Here is a 10,690-nt window from a genome sequence, read left to right as displayed (position 1 = left end):
TGTCTCTCCATCACCTCGGAGGCCACTTTGGCATAGACCTTTCGCGCTTGTTCTTCACCTGCACCAACGCAAATCAAGCCGCAACCTGCACCTGTAATACTTAAGCCAAGGCAAACGTCAATCCACACCACATTGTCAATCACTCATCACTAGGAAGCGACCATCCTCTCGGTCCCTCGGACAAACATGGTCCTCACATTCCAACCCCATCAGAAAATTGCACCCATCCAAGGTGGTTCAATACTTGATATATGTCCGAATAAAAGCCCAATAGTTGGAGGGCACCATCATCAAAGTCGACGTTCGCCACAAGTCTCCCTCAAGGTAACCAAGCTTATCTTCTTCTTCCTTCATCTTGATCATGAAGCCATATTTGGAGCGCTTCGGTTCATAGGGCAGTGGAGCGGATGAACATGTCGAGCGTAGTAGTGGAACGGGCGTCTCCTCGGTGTGTCCATGCGGTTCAGTGTACCGCATGGATGAGCTTCGCATGCTTCTCATGCTGCCAAGGAGCAACATGTCGCTCCTCGGTGGCACGACGTCCTCCTCCATGCTTTACAGAGACTCGGAGACTGAGTGCCTCTGTGATGATCTTGATGATGGCACCTTCGATGACGATGATTTCTTCAAAAAGAAGTTGGCGGCTTTCTTCAACATGGTTGCTGCACAAACTCACAAAGAAATGCACTGGGGGTTTCTTGCCGGCGGAAAAACACACAACCGAAGTATATGGAGTGGCAAGAATTGTAATGAATTTTCAGGGATTTTTTGAGATGAATTTGAAGCTCAAAATTTTCTGGGTGTTTGCTGGAACTTCTGGGCTATGAACTCAGGAGCAGGACACATAGAACTGAATGAGCAACTCACCAGTGAAAGGAGAGCACCGGGGGCCTCTAAATGGGGGGAGGCTGACCGGCCAGGGGTCCCTACTGCCCCTATTGCCTCGATTTTTCTCCCACTTGCCCTCCTACTGCATTGTTGCTTTCTGACCTTGTGCTCCACGGGATTCCACCGACCAAATGTTGTGAGCCACTCCTTTAGTTGAATGATGAAAATTGTGCCCATTCTCTTTTCTTTAAGTCACCTCCTTGTTCCCTTGCATCATGTGCCTCCATTTATTTCCTGCAAAACAAGGTGCTTGCTGCCCCCCCCCCCCATGCTTGTCCTTTGCATGTGCCAAAGATGCTTGTAATCAAAGCCTTCCCGTGATGCATCTTTGAGCATTAGGTGTTAATCAAACTCAAAAACCCTCCCTTAATCATGTTTAGATGCTAATTACTCCTCTAATTTCAAAAATTAAAAATTAACTCAGAGCTAGCAATGAGCCTAAATATATTTTTAGAGGAGTTTTTAGGCATCAAAAACATTTGAAAGTCAAAAACTTTCGACCACATTTATTTTGGTTGCACCAGGATTGTTTGCTCTCATTAATTGGTAGCAATCTCCTCTGGCTTGACCGTGGGTTATGGGTTTAGGTTCTAATTTTGGCCAAACATGAGAGAGAGATTTTGAATAAATAAAATAAAAGAGGCTTGAGAAAAATTCTAATTCTAGAGAAACCGGTGGTTGTCAAGTCGAATCAAACCAAAAATCGAATTTCCTAGGTTCACGCGAGTCCTACCATGCGTCGAAACTTTAAAATCATTAAGGGACAAAGCGAGGCTCTACTCGTGTGTTTTTATCATGTAAAACAAGCCGACCTTACCATCATGAAGAACATGGAAGGCACCGATAGGTTCTGAATTTTTGGTTCTAGTTTCTTGAAAAGAGGCAAATAAAGCATAGGATGGCTCATGTCATTGGTTTACGATTGAAAAATTCCAAATAAAATGACTGAGCAAATTAAATGTCTCCAAAACTTGTTCAACCACTTAAGAGTTTATACTATGTCTTGCGTAGCAAATTCTATGATCGACTTACTTGAAAACTCAAAAATCTTCAGGGTTGCACTCCCAGCAGCTTTTATTCTTGGTCGGGTTGTCCTCCTGGTAGCTTTATTCTTGACTCGACGAACGGGTTGCCTCCCGCAAAGTGCTTCGTTTAAAGTCTACAGCTAGACTTCTCCTTTTCTTCACTTCGGATCAACGCTCTTTGGTGGCATTGCAATCTTGGGTACCCACTTTTGCACCATCCTTGGCTTGGGCGCAGGCTTATTCTTCGGCTTAGTCGTCTTTTTGGTCTTCACAGGCAGGCTTTGATTCTTGGTCTCGATGGATGCAATAACTTTTGTGTCTTCCTTCGGTTCCTTCTTCTTCGGCTCTTCCTTGCTAATGCGACGATGAGGTGGAACATATTTAACATTAATCATGTTGCATACCTTGAATCGTGGTTGAAACTTGAAAGCACTTCTCTCGCCATTGATGTATCCCCCTTGCCGACATCGATTGTTGCCTCGACGGTCTTGAGGAACAGCCTCCTTAGGATGAGTGGTGGCTTCTCCCTTTCTCCCATCTCAAGAACCACAAAGTTGACGGGGATGAAGTGATCTCCAACTTTTATGGGCACATCTTCGGCGATGCCTAAGGGATAGCGAATAGAGTTGTCGCCCAACTCTAAACACATGGCCGTAGGCTCCAGCTTCGGTAGGCATAGCTTCTCGAACACATCTCTAGGAATGACTCACACTTGCTCCGAGGTAGCATAATGCCTTCTCGAACATGAATGAGCCAATGGAACATGGGATGGTCGGGCATCCGGGGTCTCTTTGCTTCTCGGGTCCTTGATTTGCAATAGCGGCACTACATTGCTCGGACATCTTGACGTGATCCACCCTGAGTGTTTCCATCTCATGCTTGTTAGCGAGTATGTCTTTGAGGTAGCGAGAATATGTTGGAACTTGAAGAGCGTCCAAGAGCGGCATATTGATGCTTAACCTGCGTACCACTTCCACAAACTTTTCAAAGTGATTATCAATTTTACCTTGGAAGTAGCATGGCTTAAGTGGAGGCATCTTTGTGTCTTCTCCCGGCATCTCGAACTCCGGTTCTTCGGTAACAATCTCGGGGAGACTAGTCACCTTCTCCTTAGTGTCCTCTTCCATCTCGGCGGTTGGCTTAGGCTTCCTTGCTCCTGCCGGATATTCGGGGTCTTTGGTCTCCTTTCCCGAATGAGTTTGAATGGCCTTCGCCATCTCGGGACCATGCGGTTGTCCTAGCAATCTCCCTTCATTAGCCGTCAGGCATCCGGCAAGTTGCCCCACTTGCGTCTCTAGCATCTTCATCATATTGAGCACTTGATGGTTGGAGCTCCTGACCTCCGTCACATTGCCATCTATATTTTCTAATACTTTATCCATGGCCTTGAACTTAGTGACAGTGTCCTTGTTGATCTTAGCTTGCTCGTTCATGAAATCCTTCAATTGTATACAAAGAGGAACCATATTTTGAATGGACGAACTTGCATTGAATTGAGGTCTACCTTGCCCGTAGCGGAAGTTTGGCAAATCTCCCTTCCTCATGTAGTCGAGCACCTTTGCTTCCTCCGGACAATCCTTTTGGACATGACCATACTCCCCACACTCCTCGCATGTGGATCTTTCTTCGGCTGCCTTTAGGTCTTGAGCTTCATTCTACTCTATCTCCATCCTTTCCAACCTCCTCATGAGTGAGTTGATCTTCCCTTCAAGGAGTTCCTCTTTTTCCACCTGCAAAACACCTTTAACATTCCCCATGGGTTGAACCGGAAGTAAGCGTCCAGACGACGCCCATGTATCATTATCCGCAACCTTCTTGAATAGAGTGAACGCTTCGGTTGGAGTAAGCTCGATGATGGATCCTCCCGCTGATGCATTGTTGACGGCTGTTAAGTGCTAAATTTGGGCCATCAACTCCTGCATAAATTCATGATAAATAATCATACACACTAGTGATAGGGCTTAATACTGACAAGTTCCACAAGTGTCAATGAATATTTGAATGCAGGTGTGTTAGCTCATAAAATGAGAGAAAGCACACCCTACGGATCCAAGGGACTCAGCCTCGGCCAATTAGAGGCCACCACACAGGCTTCACATGGATCCATGGACCCACAAGGAGCAAGGAAACACAACTCCAGCCAATTAGAAGAGAGCACACTGATCAAAGGGCCCACCAGAGGCAGCAAACCGCCTTATTTTGGGCACGTGGACTTAGGATAGGACCAAGGACCCACCAAGGAGTGACCCAGACAAAGCTGGGCTCGTTTGGCAGCCAAAGTGGGTCGGCCGACCCCAGGGTCAGCCGACCTCCTTTAGGCGCCAACCGCCTTCAGTTTCCATGTGGTGGTCCCTGGTGACTTCCTAGAGGCGGTGCTCGAAGGTGCCGTGAATATTCCCTTCGGGAAGCCCCCGAGACACTCCTCCCAAGTGCTCCAAGCCTCCTCCCAAGGGTGCCCATCACCCCTATAAATAGAAGGGGAGGGGGTGAGAGTAGAGACATGCTCCAAGCCTTTCCTTCTTGATTATGCTAGGTAGAGAGGTGTGAGGAGTGAATTGATGGCTGGTGGAGATGAATTGTTCATCATTCATCATACCTAGTTCCTCGGCGGGTGTCTTGTTCTTCATTTAGACCAAAGTGAGTATTTGTGCATTTCTCATTTAGACTAAAGTAGTGTTCTTGCATAGATGTCATGTTCTTGTGTTCTTCGTCTGTTCTTGATTTAGAGGTTCATATTCTTTGTAACATGATCCTTTCGATCTAGTAGAAGAAGTGCATTAAAACTTATATCTATTTGTGGGATTAGCTGCCTTCGATCTAGATAGAGTGCATGAATCAGCTGGCACTCATTCTTCCTGTTGGTAGATGATTCCAGGATGAGTAAGGCCTAGACTGCTCTCGCGGGTTTGTCGCTTCGTGCTTGCACGAGGTGCTATAGTACGACCTCAAGACGTCATTGTGAGGTAGGGCTATAGTAGTAATCAGTGGTGTAGACGTGGTGTCTAGATCACTGGTTATCCTTCAACTGTCCCGTATCCCACGGCTTGGCAGGGGTAGGCCACGGTAGTGACAGTCGTTGGACCCTTTGTAATCCCCCACGTTCTGATACGGCGTAGACTATTTTTGCTGGGACTTCTTGGCCTGTTAAAGTCAGGGAGGGTCGGTGCCCAAAGCGAGGTTCTATAGCAGTTCTTCCCCTCTAGAGTCAGACACCCTCAGGGAGACCTTCATTACCCATCCACCTCAACAGGTTGGGTGTCCGTGGATAGTCACCCGATAGATCTCCTCTCCGTTCCCTTGGGTTTGACATAAACCCTTTGGAATACTCCACAGGGGAAGTGCTACAACAGTATCTCCGTACGCTTACGGATTTATTTTGCATACGTTAAGAAATACCAACATGCATCAACGATCATCCTCGATGCCATGTTGAGCCCTTGATAGAACTTTTGAACTAGGTCTTCCTTTGGGAACTTGTGATGTGGCATGGCCCGAGTGTACTCATTGAACCGCTCAAAAGCTTCCGAGATGGTCTCTATTAGAAATTGAGCAAAAGTAGCAATCTTGTTGCACAAACATTGAATCTTACCCAGCGAATAATATTCCTTCATGAAAGCCCTCATCAAAGCATCCCAATTTTGCACCATCTCCGCCGGTAGAGTGTAGAACCATTACAAAGCTTTTCCAAGTAATGAGAACAGAAAAAGCCTTGCCTTCACTTGATTTTGATTCACCCCCTCCATGTTGAAAGTATGACAAAGTTGAATAAATGCTTGGAGGTGAAGGTTAGGATCCTCTTTACTGGTGAAAGATGAATGTTGCACCATGCAGATAGTTGAGGTCTTGATCTCAAACGGACTTCCAATGTTTTTGAGGTTTAGGCTTGGTAGATCGACGATGTCCGGGGTGCATAGCTCCCTGATCTTGCGCTTCGGCAATAGTTGTTCTCCCATGGGTGGTGGTAAGATTAGATCTCCCTTCGGACTTGGAGGTGTAGTTTCTTTTGGAGATTCTGACGATCCTTCGGCCTCCGCTTTTGGATCTTTAGCTTCCAGTTTCTTGGCTTGTGCTACACGTCTCCTTTGCCTGTAAAGTTTTTCTGGATCATCCACTAAATTTTTGGGTTTATTGGAGAGGTAGCCGTCCATCGCCTGTTAGGGTTAGCAATAAACAAAATTTACAAAAAATCTAAAAGAAAAACTATGAACTAGGGCTTAGTCAAAACTAGATTAGATTGATTTTTGAGGATGATCAAAATTAAGAGATGCAAAAGAAAATCAAAAGAAAAACTGAAAAATATTTATGAGCGCAATACTAGATTGGATCTTGATTATTTGTTCCCCGGCAACGGTGCCAGAAAAAGGGGCTTGTTGACGGTTGAATAACGTGCCAAGATTCACCGCAAGCTTACGGATCATCGTAGTCTGTTTTTCCCTCGAGTATGGACCCAAGGTATCAATCCATGGAACATGTGCAATGCAAGATTCAATCTAATAAGCGGAAAACACTTTCTTTTGAGAGATTGGTTTGCTTCTAATCTACTAAACACAAGAGGTAGCAAGAGAAAGCGTAGAGATAACCGATCTAGAGAGCCTAGATGATGCTTTTGTTGTAACTCCAAGCAAAGGGATGAAGATAACAATGTGAATCTCATAAAAAGCATCTTTAAATCATGACCTCCCGTCAAACCCTCGAAGGCACCCGCCGTACACGCTCTTGGCATCCTATCATGATGCTCCCGCTTCTTTTGCAGATGAACCTAAGAGCACGTTCGCAAGGAACGTGTTGAACCCACTTGGTAGATCTGGTATACACCTCTAGCCACCATGGCTACAAGAGCACCCTGAGCAATCTATCTCGAGAATAGATTGAGGAAGAAGAAAAACTAGGAGAGAGCAAAAGCATAGAAGAAGGCACTTGATCGCTAGAAACTGGATTCATAAGAAAACTTCACTATGAATGATTACACGATACAACATCACCACCGGGATCCTACCTTGACCTTGATCCTAGCTCCAGAACTCTGAAGTGGTCTTCCTTGCAAGGTTCTCACATCGGCTAGGGAAACCCTAGACAACTAGCACGACCCTCCTCTTCGAGATGGTGTCCCGCTAGCTTCTCTGCTCCTCGGCGGCGGATGACGAATGAGTTCCTCCGTGAGACTTTGCGTGGGGTCTTTAAATAGCCCGAGGGGGTGCTAGGTCTAAGGGGGCACTGAACCGGGTCCAGAATGGGCTGGGCCCGCCGGCCTGGGCCGACCGGCCTGGGCCCACTTCAGCCCGGTTCGGCCCCGGCTTGCTTCCCGAAGCCTCCTGCATTTTTCTTGATTTCCACGCCTCTTCATGTGGGCCCTTGACGTCATTTTCTCCACGAATTAGATAGGGGTACTTGTCGCACAAGCTTCCGCATCTTCTGTTTAGGTCCCTGGAGTTTGACGGCTTTATGCTTCGGTCCTCGGCTCATTTGGAGTCATGTTCACCTCGGGTCTACACTCGTGCCGGGCTTCTTTATCTTCTTATGATGTGCTTTATGAACCTTGCCTGAAAGTGCTCCTTTTAGCGCTCAAATCCTATGTAAACACATATACTCCAAAACCACATGCAAGTGCGAACTTGTTATGTCAAGGGGGTTAGGACCATTAGATTGGATATCAAATCAATGCCAACATTGAAGGTAAACTCATAGCTAGGAGTGTCAGATTTGACCGTCAACAATGCGATCCCAGCACTCTGGCGGATCCATGTTCTTAGGGCAGTACTCATACCAGTAGAATAGGACTCTTGTAATTGTTTTCTAAATTCCCTAAGGCATGTCAGGACTAGCAATGATGCATGGTTAGGTTAGTAGTTGTGTCGTACGTGCCATCGCAAATTCGTGTGTTCGTTCGTAAAAAAATAAAAAATTGCAACTACCGTGGGAAATGGCGGTTGGGCTCCCTTCAAATGCTGCGTGCAACAGCGGTTGACTCGCTACACAACCATCATCGGGTGGGACTCCAGCCGCCGTTGGAAGTGGCATTTGCTCAAAATGCCGTTTCAAACAGCGACCAGGATCCGAACGTCGTGTCACATCACCCCAGCTATTGGAAACGACGGTTGGGCCGGCAACCACCGTTGGCTACGGCGGCGGTAGTATAGTTTTGACAATCTTTAGAAGAGGCATTTATTTTTGAAAAATCCCAAAAAAATAATATAAAAATTCCCCCGATTACCCCATGGTGGCCCTTCATGGCCCGACACGAATCACATGATGGGAATTTTTTATATTTTTTTCTTGATTTTCCAAAAATAAATATTGGATTCAAAATTTTTTGAAACTATACACCAGACGTCGATGTGTATGGCATCTAGTTTCAAACGCCGCACACAATGACGTCTAGATCCAAACGCCGCCGGCCGAAGATCAGCAGTTGGCATGGATGCGTCGGCATTTGGTAGGTATGACCCAGATGCCGTTGTCAACAGCGTCTGAGAGCCCAGACGCCGTTGGCAATGGCGTCTGAATATCCTGACACCGTTTGAAGCGGCGTCTGTGTCGGTGTTTTTACCGTCGGCCTACCTAGGGATACCCTAAGGTAGGTGGTTGTTTGGTGAGGGATCGCCTGATCTGAAACTTGAAGGTGAACGCAAGGACACAAGACATAGATTTAGACAGGTTCGGGCCGCTAGAGTAGCGTAATACCCTACGTCCTGTTTGGAGGTGTTGAATATTGCGCCCTGCGCTTGGGTGTTGAGCTGCCTGTAGGCGGCTCTCTGTTGGATCTCTTCCTCTTGGTGGCTCTAATTGCCCTCCTAGTTGCTCTACCTATCCAGGTACCCCTGCCCTCCTTTATATATCCTAGGGGGCAGGATTCCTAGTAGGATTAGGAGTCCTAATTGGATTACAGCATATGAGTCCTAATAGGATTACAGCGGAATCCTAGTAGGAACCAGACTTCTTTTAGCTCTCGAGTAGCTTCCTTGCGGTACCCAGAGGATCTATCCCTGACAAGCCCCCGAGCTCTTCGTAGCTGAGTACTACAGGCTCTTCGAGTACTTCTAAAGTAGACTTCGACTTCTTTCAAAGCTCCGTCTTGAAATTTCTCTTCGAGTACTCTTTTAGCTGCATCGAAGCTATGAGGTGCTCATGCCCCGAATTCCTTCTTTTGTATGGGGTGCGATGAATAATCGCACTCCATATGGAGTAGCCCCCGAGCCTTAGGTTGAATCGAAGAATCAGGCTGAGGGTCAAATTAGTCTTGAGTCTTCTTTACTTACTCTTCGAATACTTTTGAAAAATAAGTAGTCGATGCTACGTATCCCGCAGCCCCCGAGCCTTGAATCCAAATCTAAACTTTGAAAAAAGGATCCAAGAATCGTGGCATTGGTGTTACTCTTCGCCTTCTGCACAGTGAAACGCTTCGCCTCCCACTGGTTTATTTAACTGCGCGGTGACTTAGGATTTCTTCTGCACTCTCAGTCTTCATATGAGTCGTCTTCGAGTAGTTTTACGGCGTCCAGCCCCTGAGCTTACGAGCCAGGAGAGCCGAAGGAGCCATGTCGAGTAGTGTGCAGCGCCCAACCCCCGAGCCTGGGAACTGGCGGAACTGTGATGGCGCGATGTACTGCCTGAAGGGTTATTGCCGAAGCTTGACCTGAAAAAAGACAATGCATACATTATGTAGCATAATGCGAAGATACCGAGTAGTACTCAGTAATAATGTGAAGACACCAAAATTTATTCGGTGTGAAATTTGCTGTGTCGAGCTCTTTTTTTCGTAGGCCATTTAAATCTCCCGAGTAGTCCACCCTTTACGTTTACCCGGTCCCAGTTTAGACTTCGCCCATAGCATATACGAGTCGCTTAGGTCTTATGGCCTTCGCTCATATCATGTACGAGTCGCTTAGGTCTCTTGCCTTCGCTCATATCATGTACGAGTCGCTTAGGTCTCCTGCCTTCGCTCATACAGGACGGGTCGCTTAGGTCATGACTGGGGACTCGAGGCTTCACGGATTAAGGTATTTGCTACTCGAGTAGATTAGCGACCGTTAAGAGGAGACAACGTGCAGAAAGTAGTCGTCATGCGACAAAGAGGATGCGCCGTGCGCAAAAGTAGTCGACGAAATGTAGCTCTGGAGGGTTTCATTGCTCATCGAGAGTAGTACACGGACAAGTAGTCGATCATGGTGTAGCCCCCGAGGGTTTCATGCCCGTCGAGAGGCGTACCCCCAAAGGTAGCCGATCTTGTGAAGAACAAGTCGGAAAAGGTATAAGTGACTTAGCTTGATTCGTGGATGAATGTCGACGAAGCCGTGGAGCTCGTTGATGGAGCTGCGACGGTTTGTTGATGAAGCTCGACTAGCCGGAGTCGATTCTGACTAGTTTTCAAGTCGAAAAGAGTAGTTGATGTAGTCGTTGCTGTGATGCTCGCCCTCAACTAGTTTCTAGTCAAGACGAGTAGTCGAAGTAGTCGTTGGCGGAGTCGAAGTAATCGAACTCGTCGCTGCTGCGCGCGGACATTGCGGCACAAGCCGAAGCTGAACCGGGTCATCAAGGTTGGCGGCCGCGGCGCATCAACGTTGCAGCGCGAGGTGAAGCCGAGCTGAGTAGTCGAAGTAGTCGTCGGCGGGCCGCCAATCGTCCTCGCGAAGTTGAAGTAGTCGAACTCGTCGCTGCTGCGCACGGACATTGCGACCCAAGCCGAAGTTGAGCCGGGTCATCGAGGCCGGAGGCCGCGGCGCATCAACGTTGTAGCGCGAGGCGAAGTCGAGCCGAGTAGACGAAGTCGATGTTGCCGT

This window comes from Panicum hallii, chromosome 3 (genome assembly GCF_002211085.1).
Source record: "Panicum hallii strain FIL2 chromosome 3, PHallii_v3.1, whole genome shotgun sequence".
NCBI lineage: Eukaryota > Viridiplantae > Streptophyta > Magnoliopsida > Poales > Poaceae > Panicum > Panicum hallii.
This window is presented reverse-complemented; position numbering follows the sequence as displayed.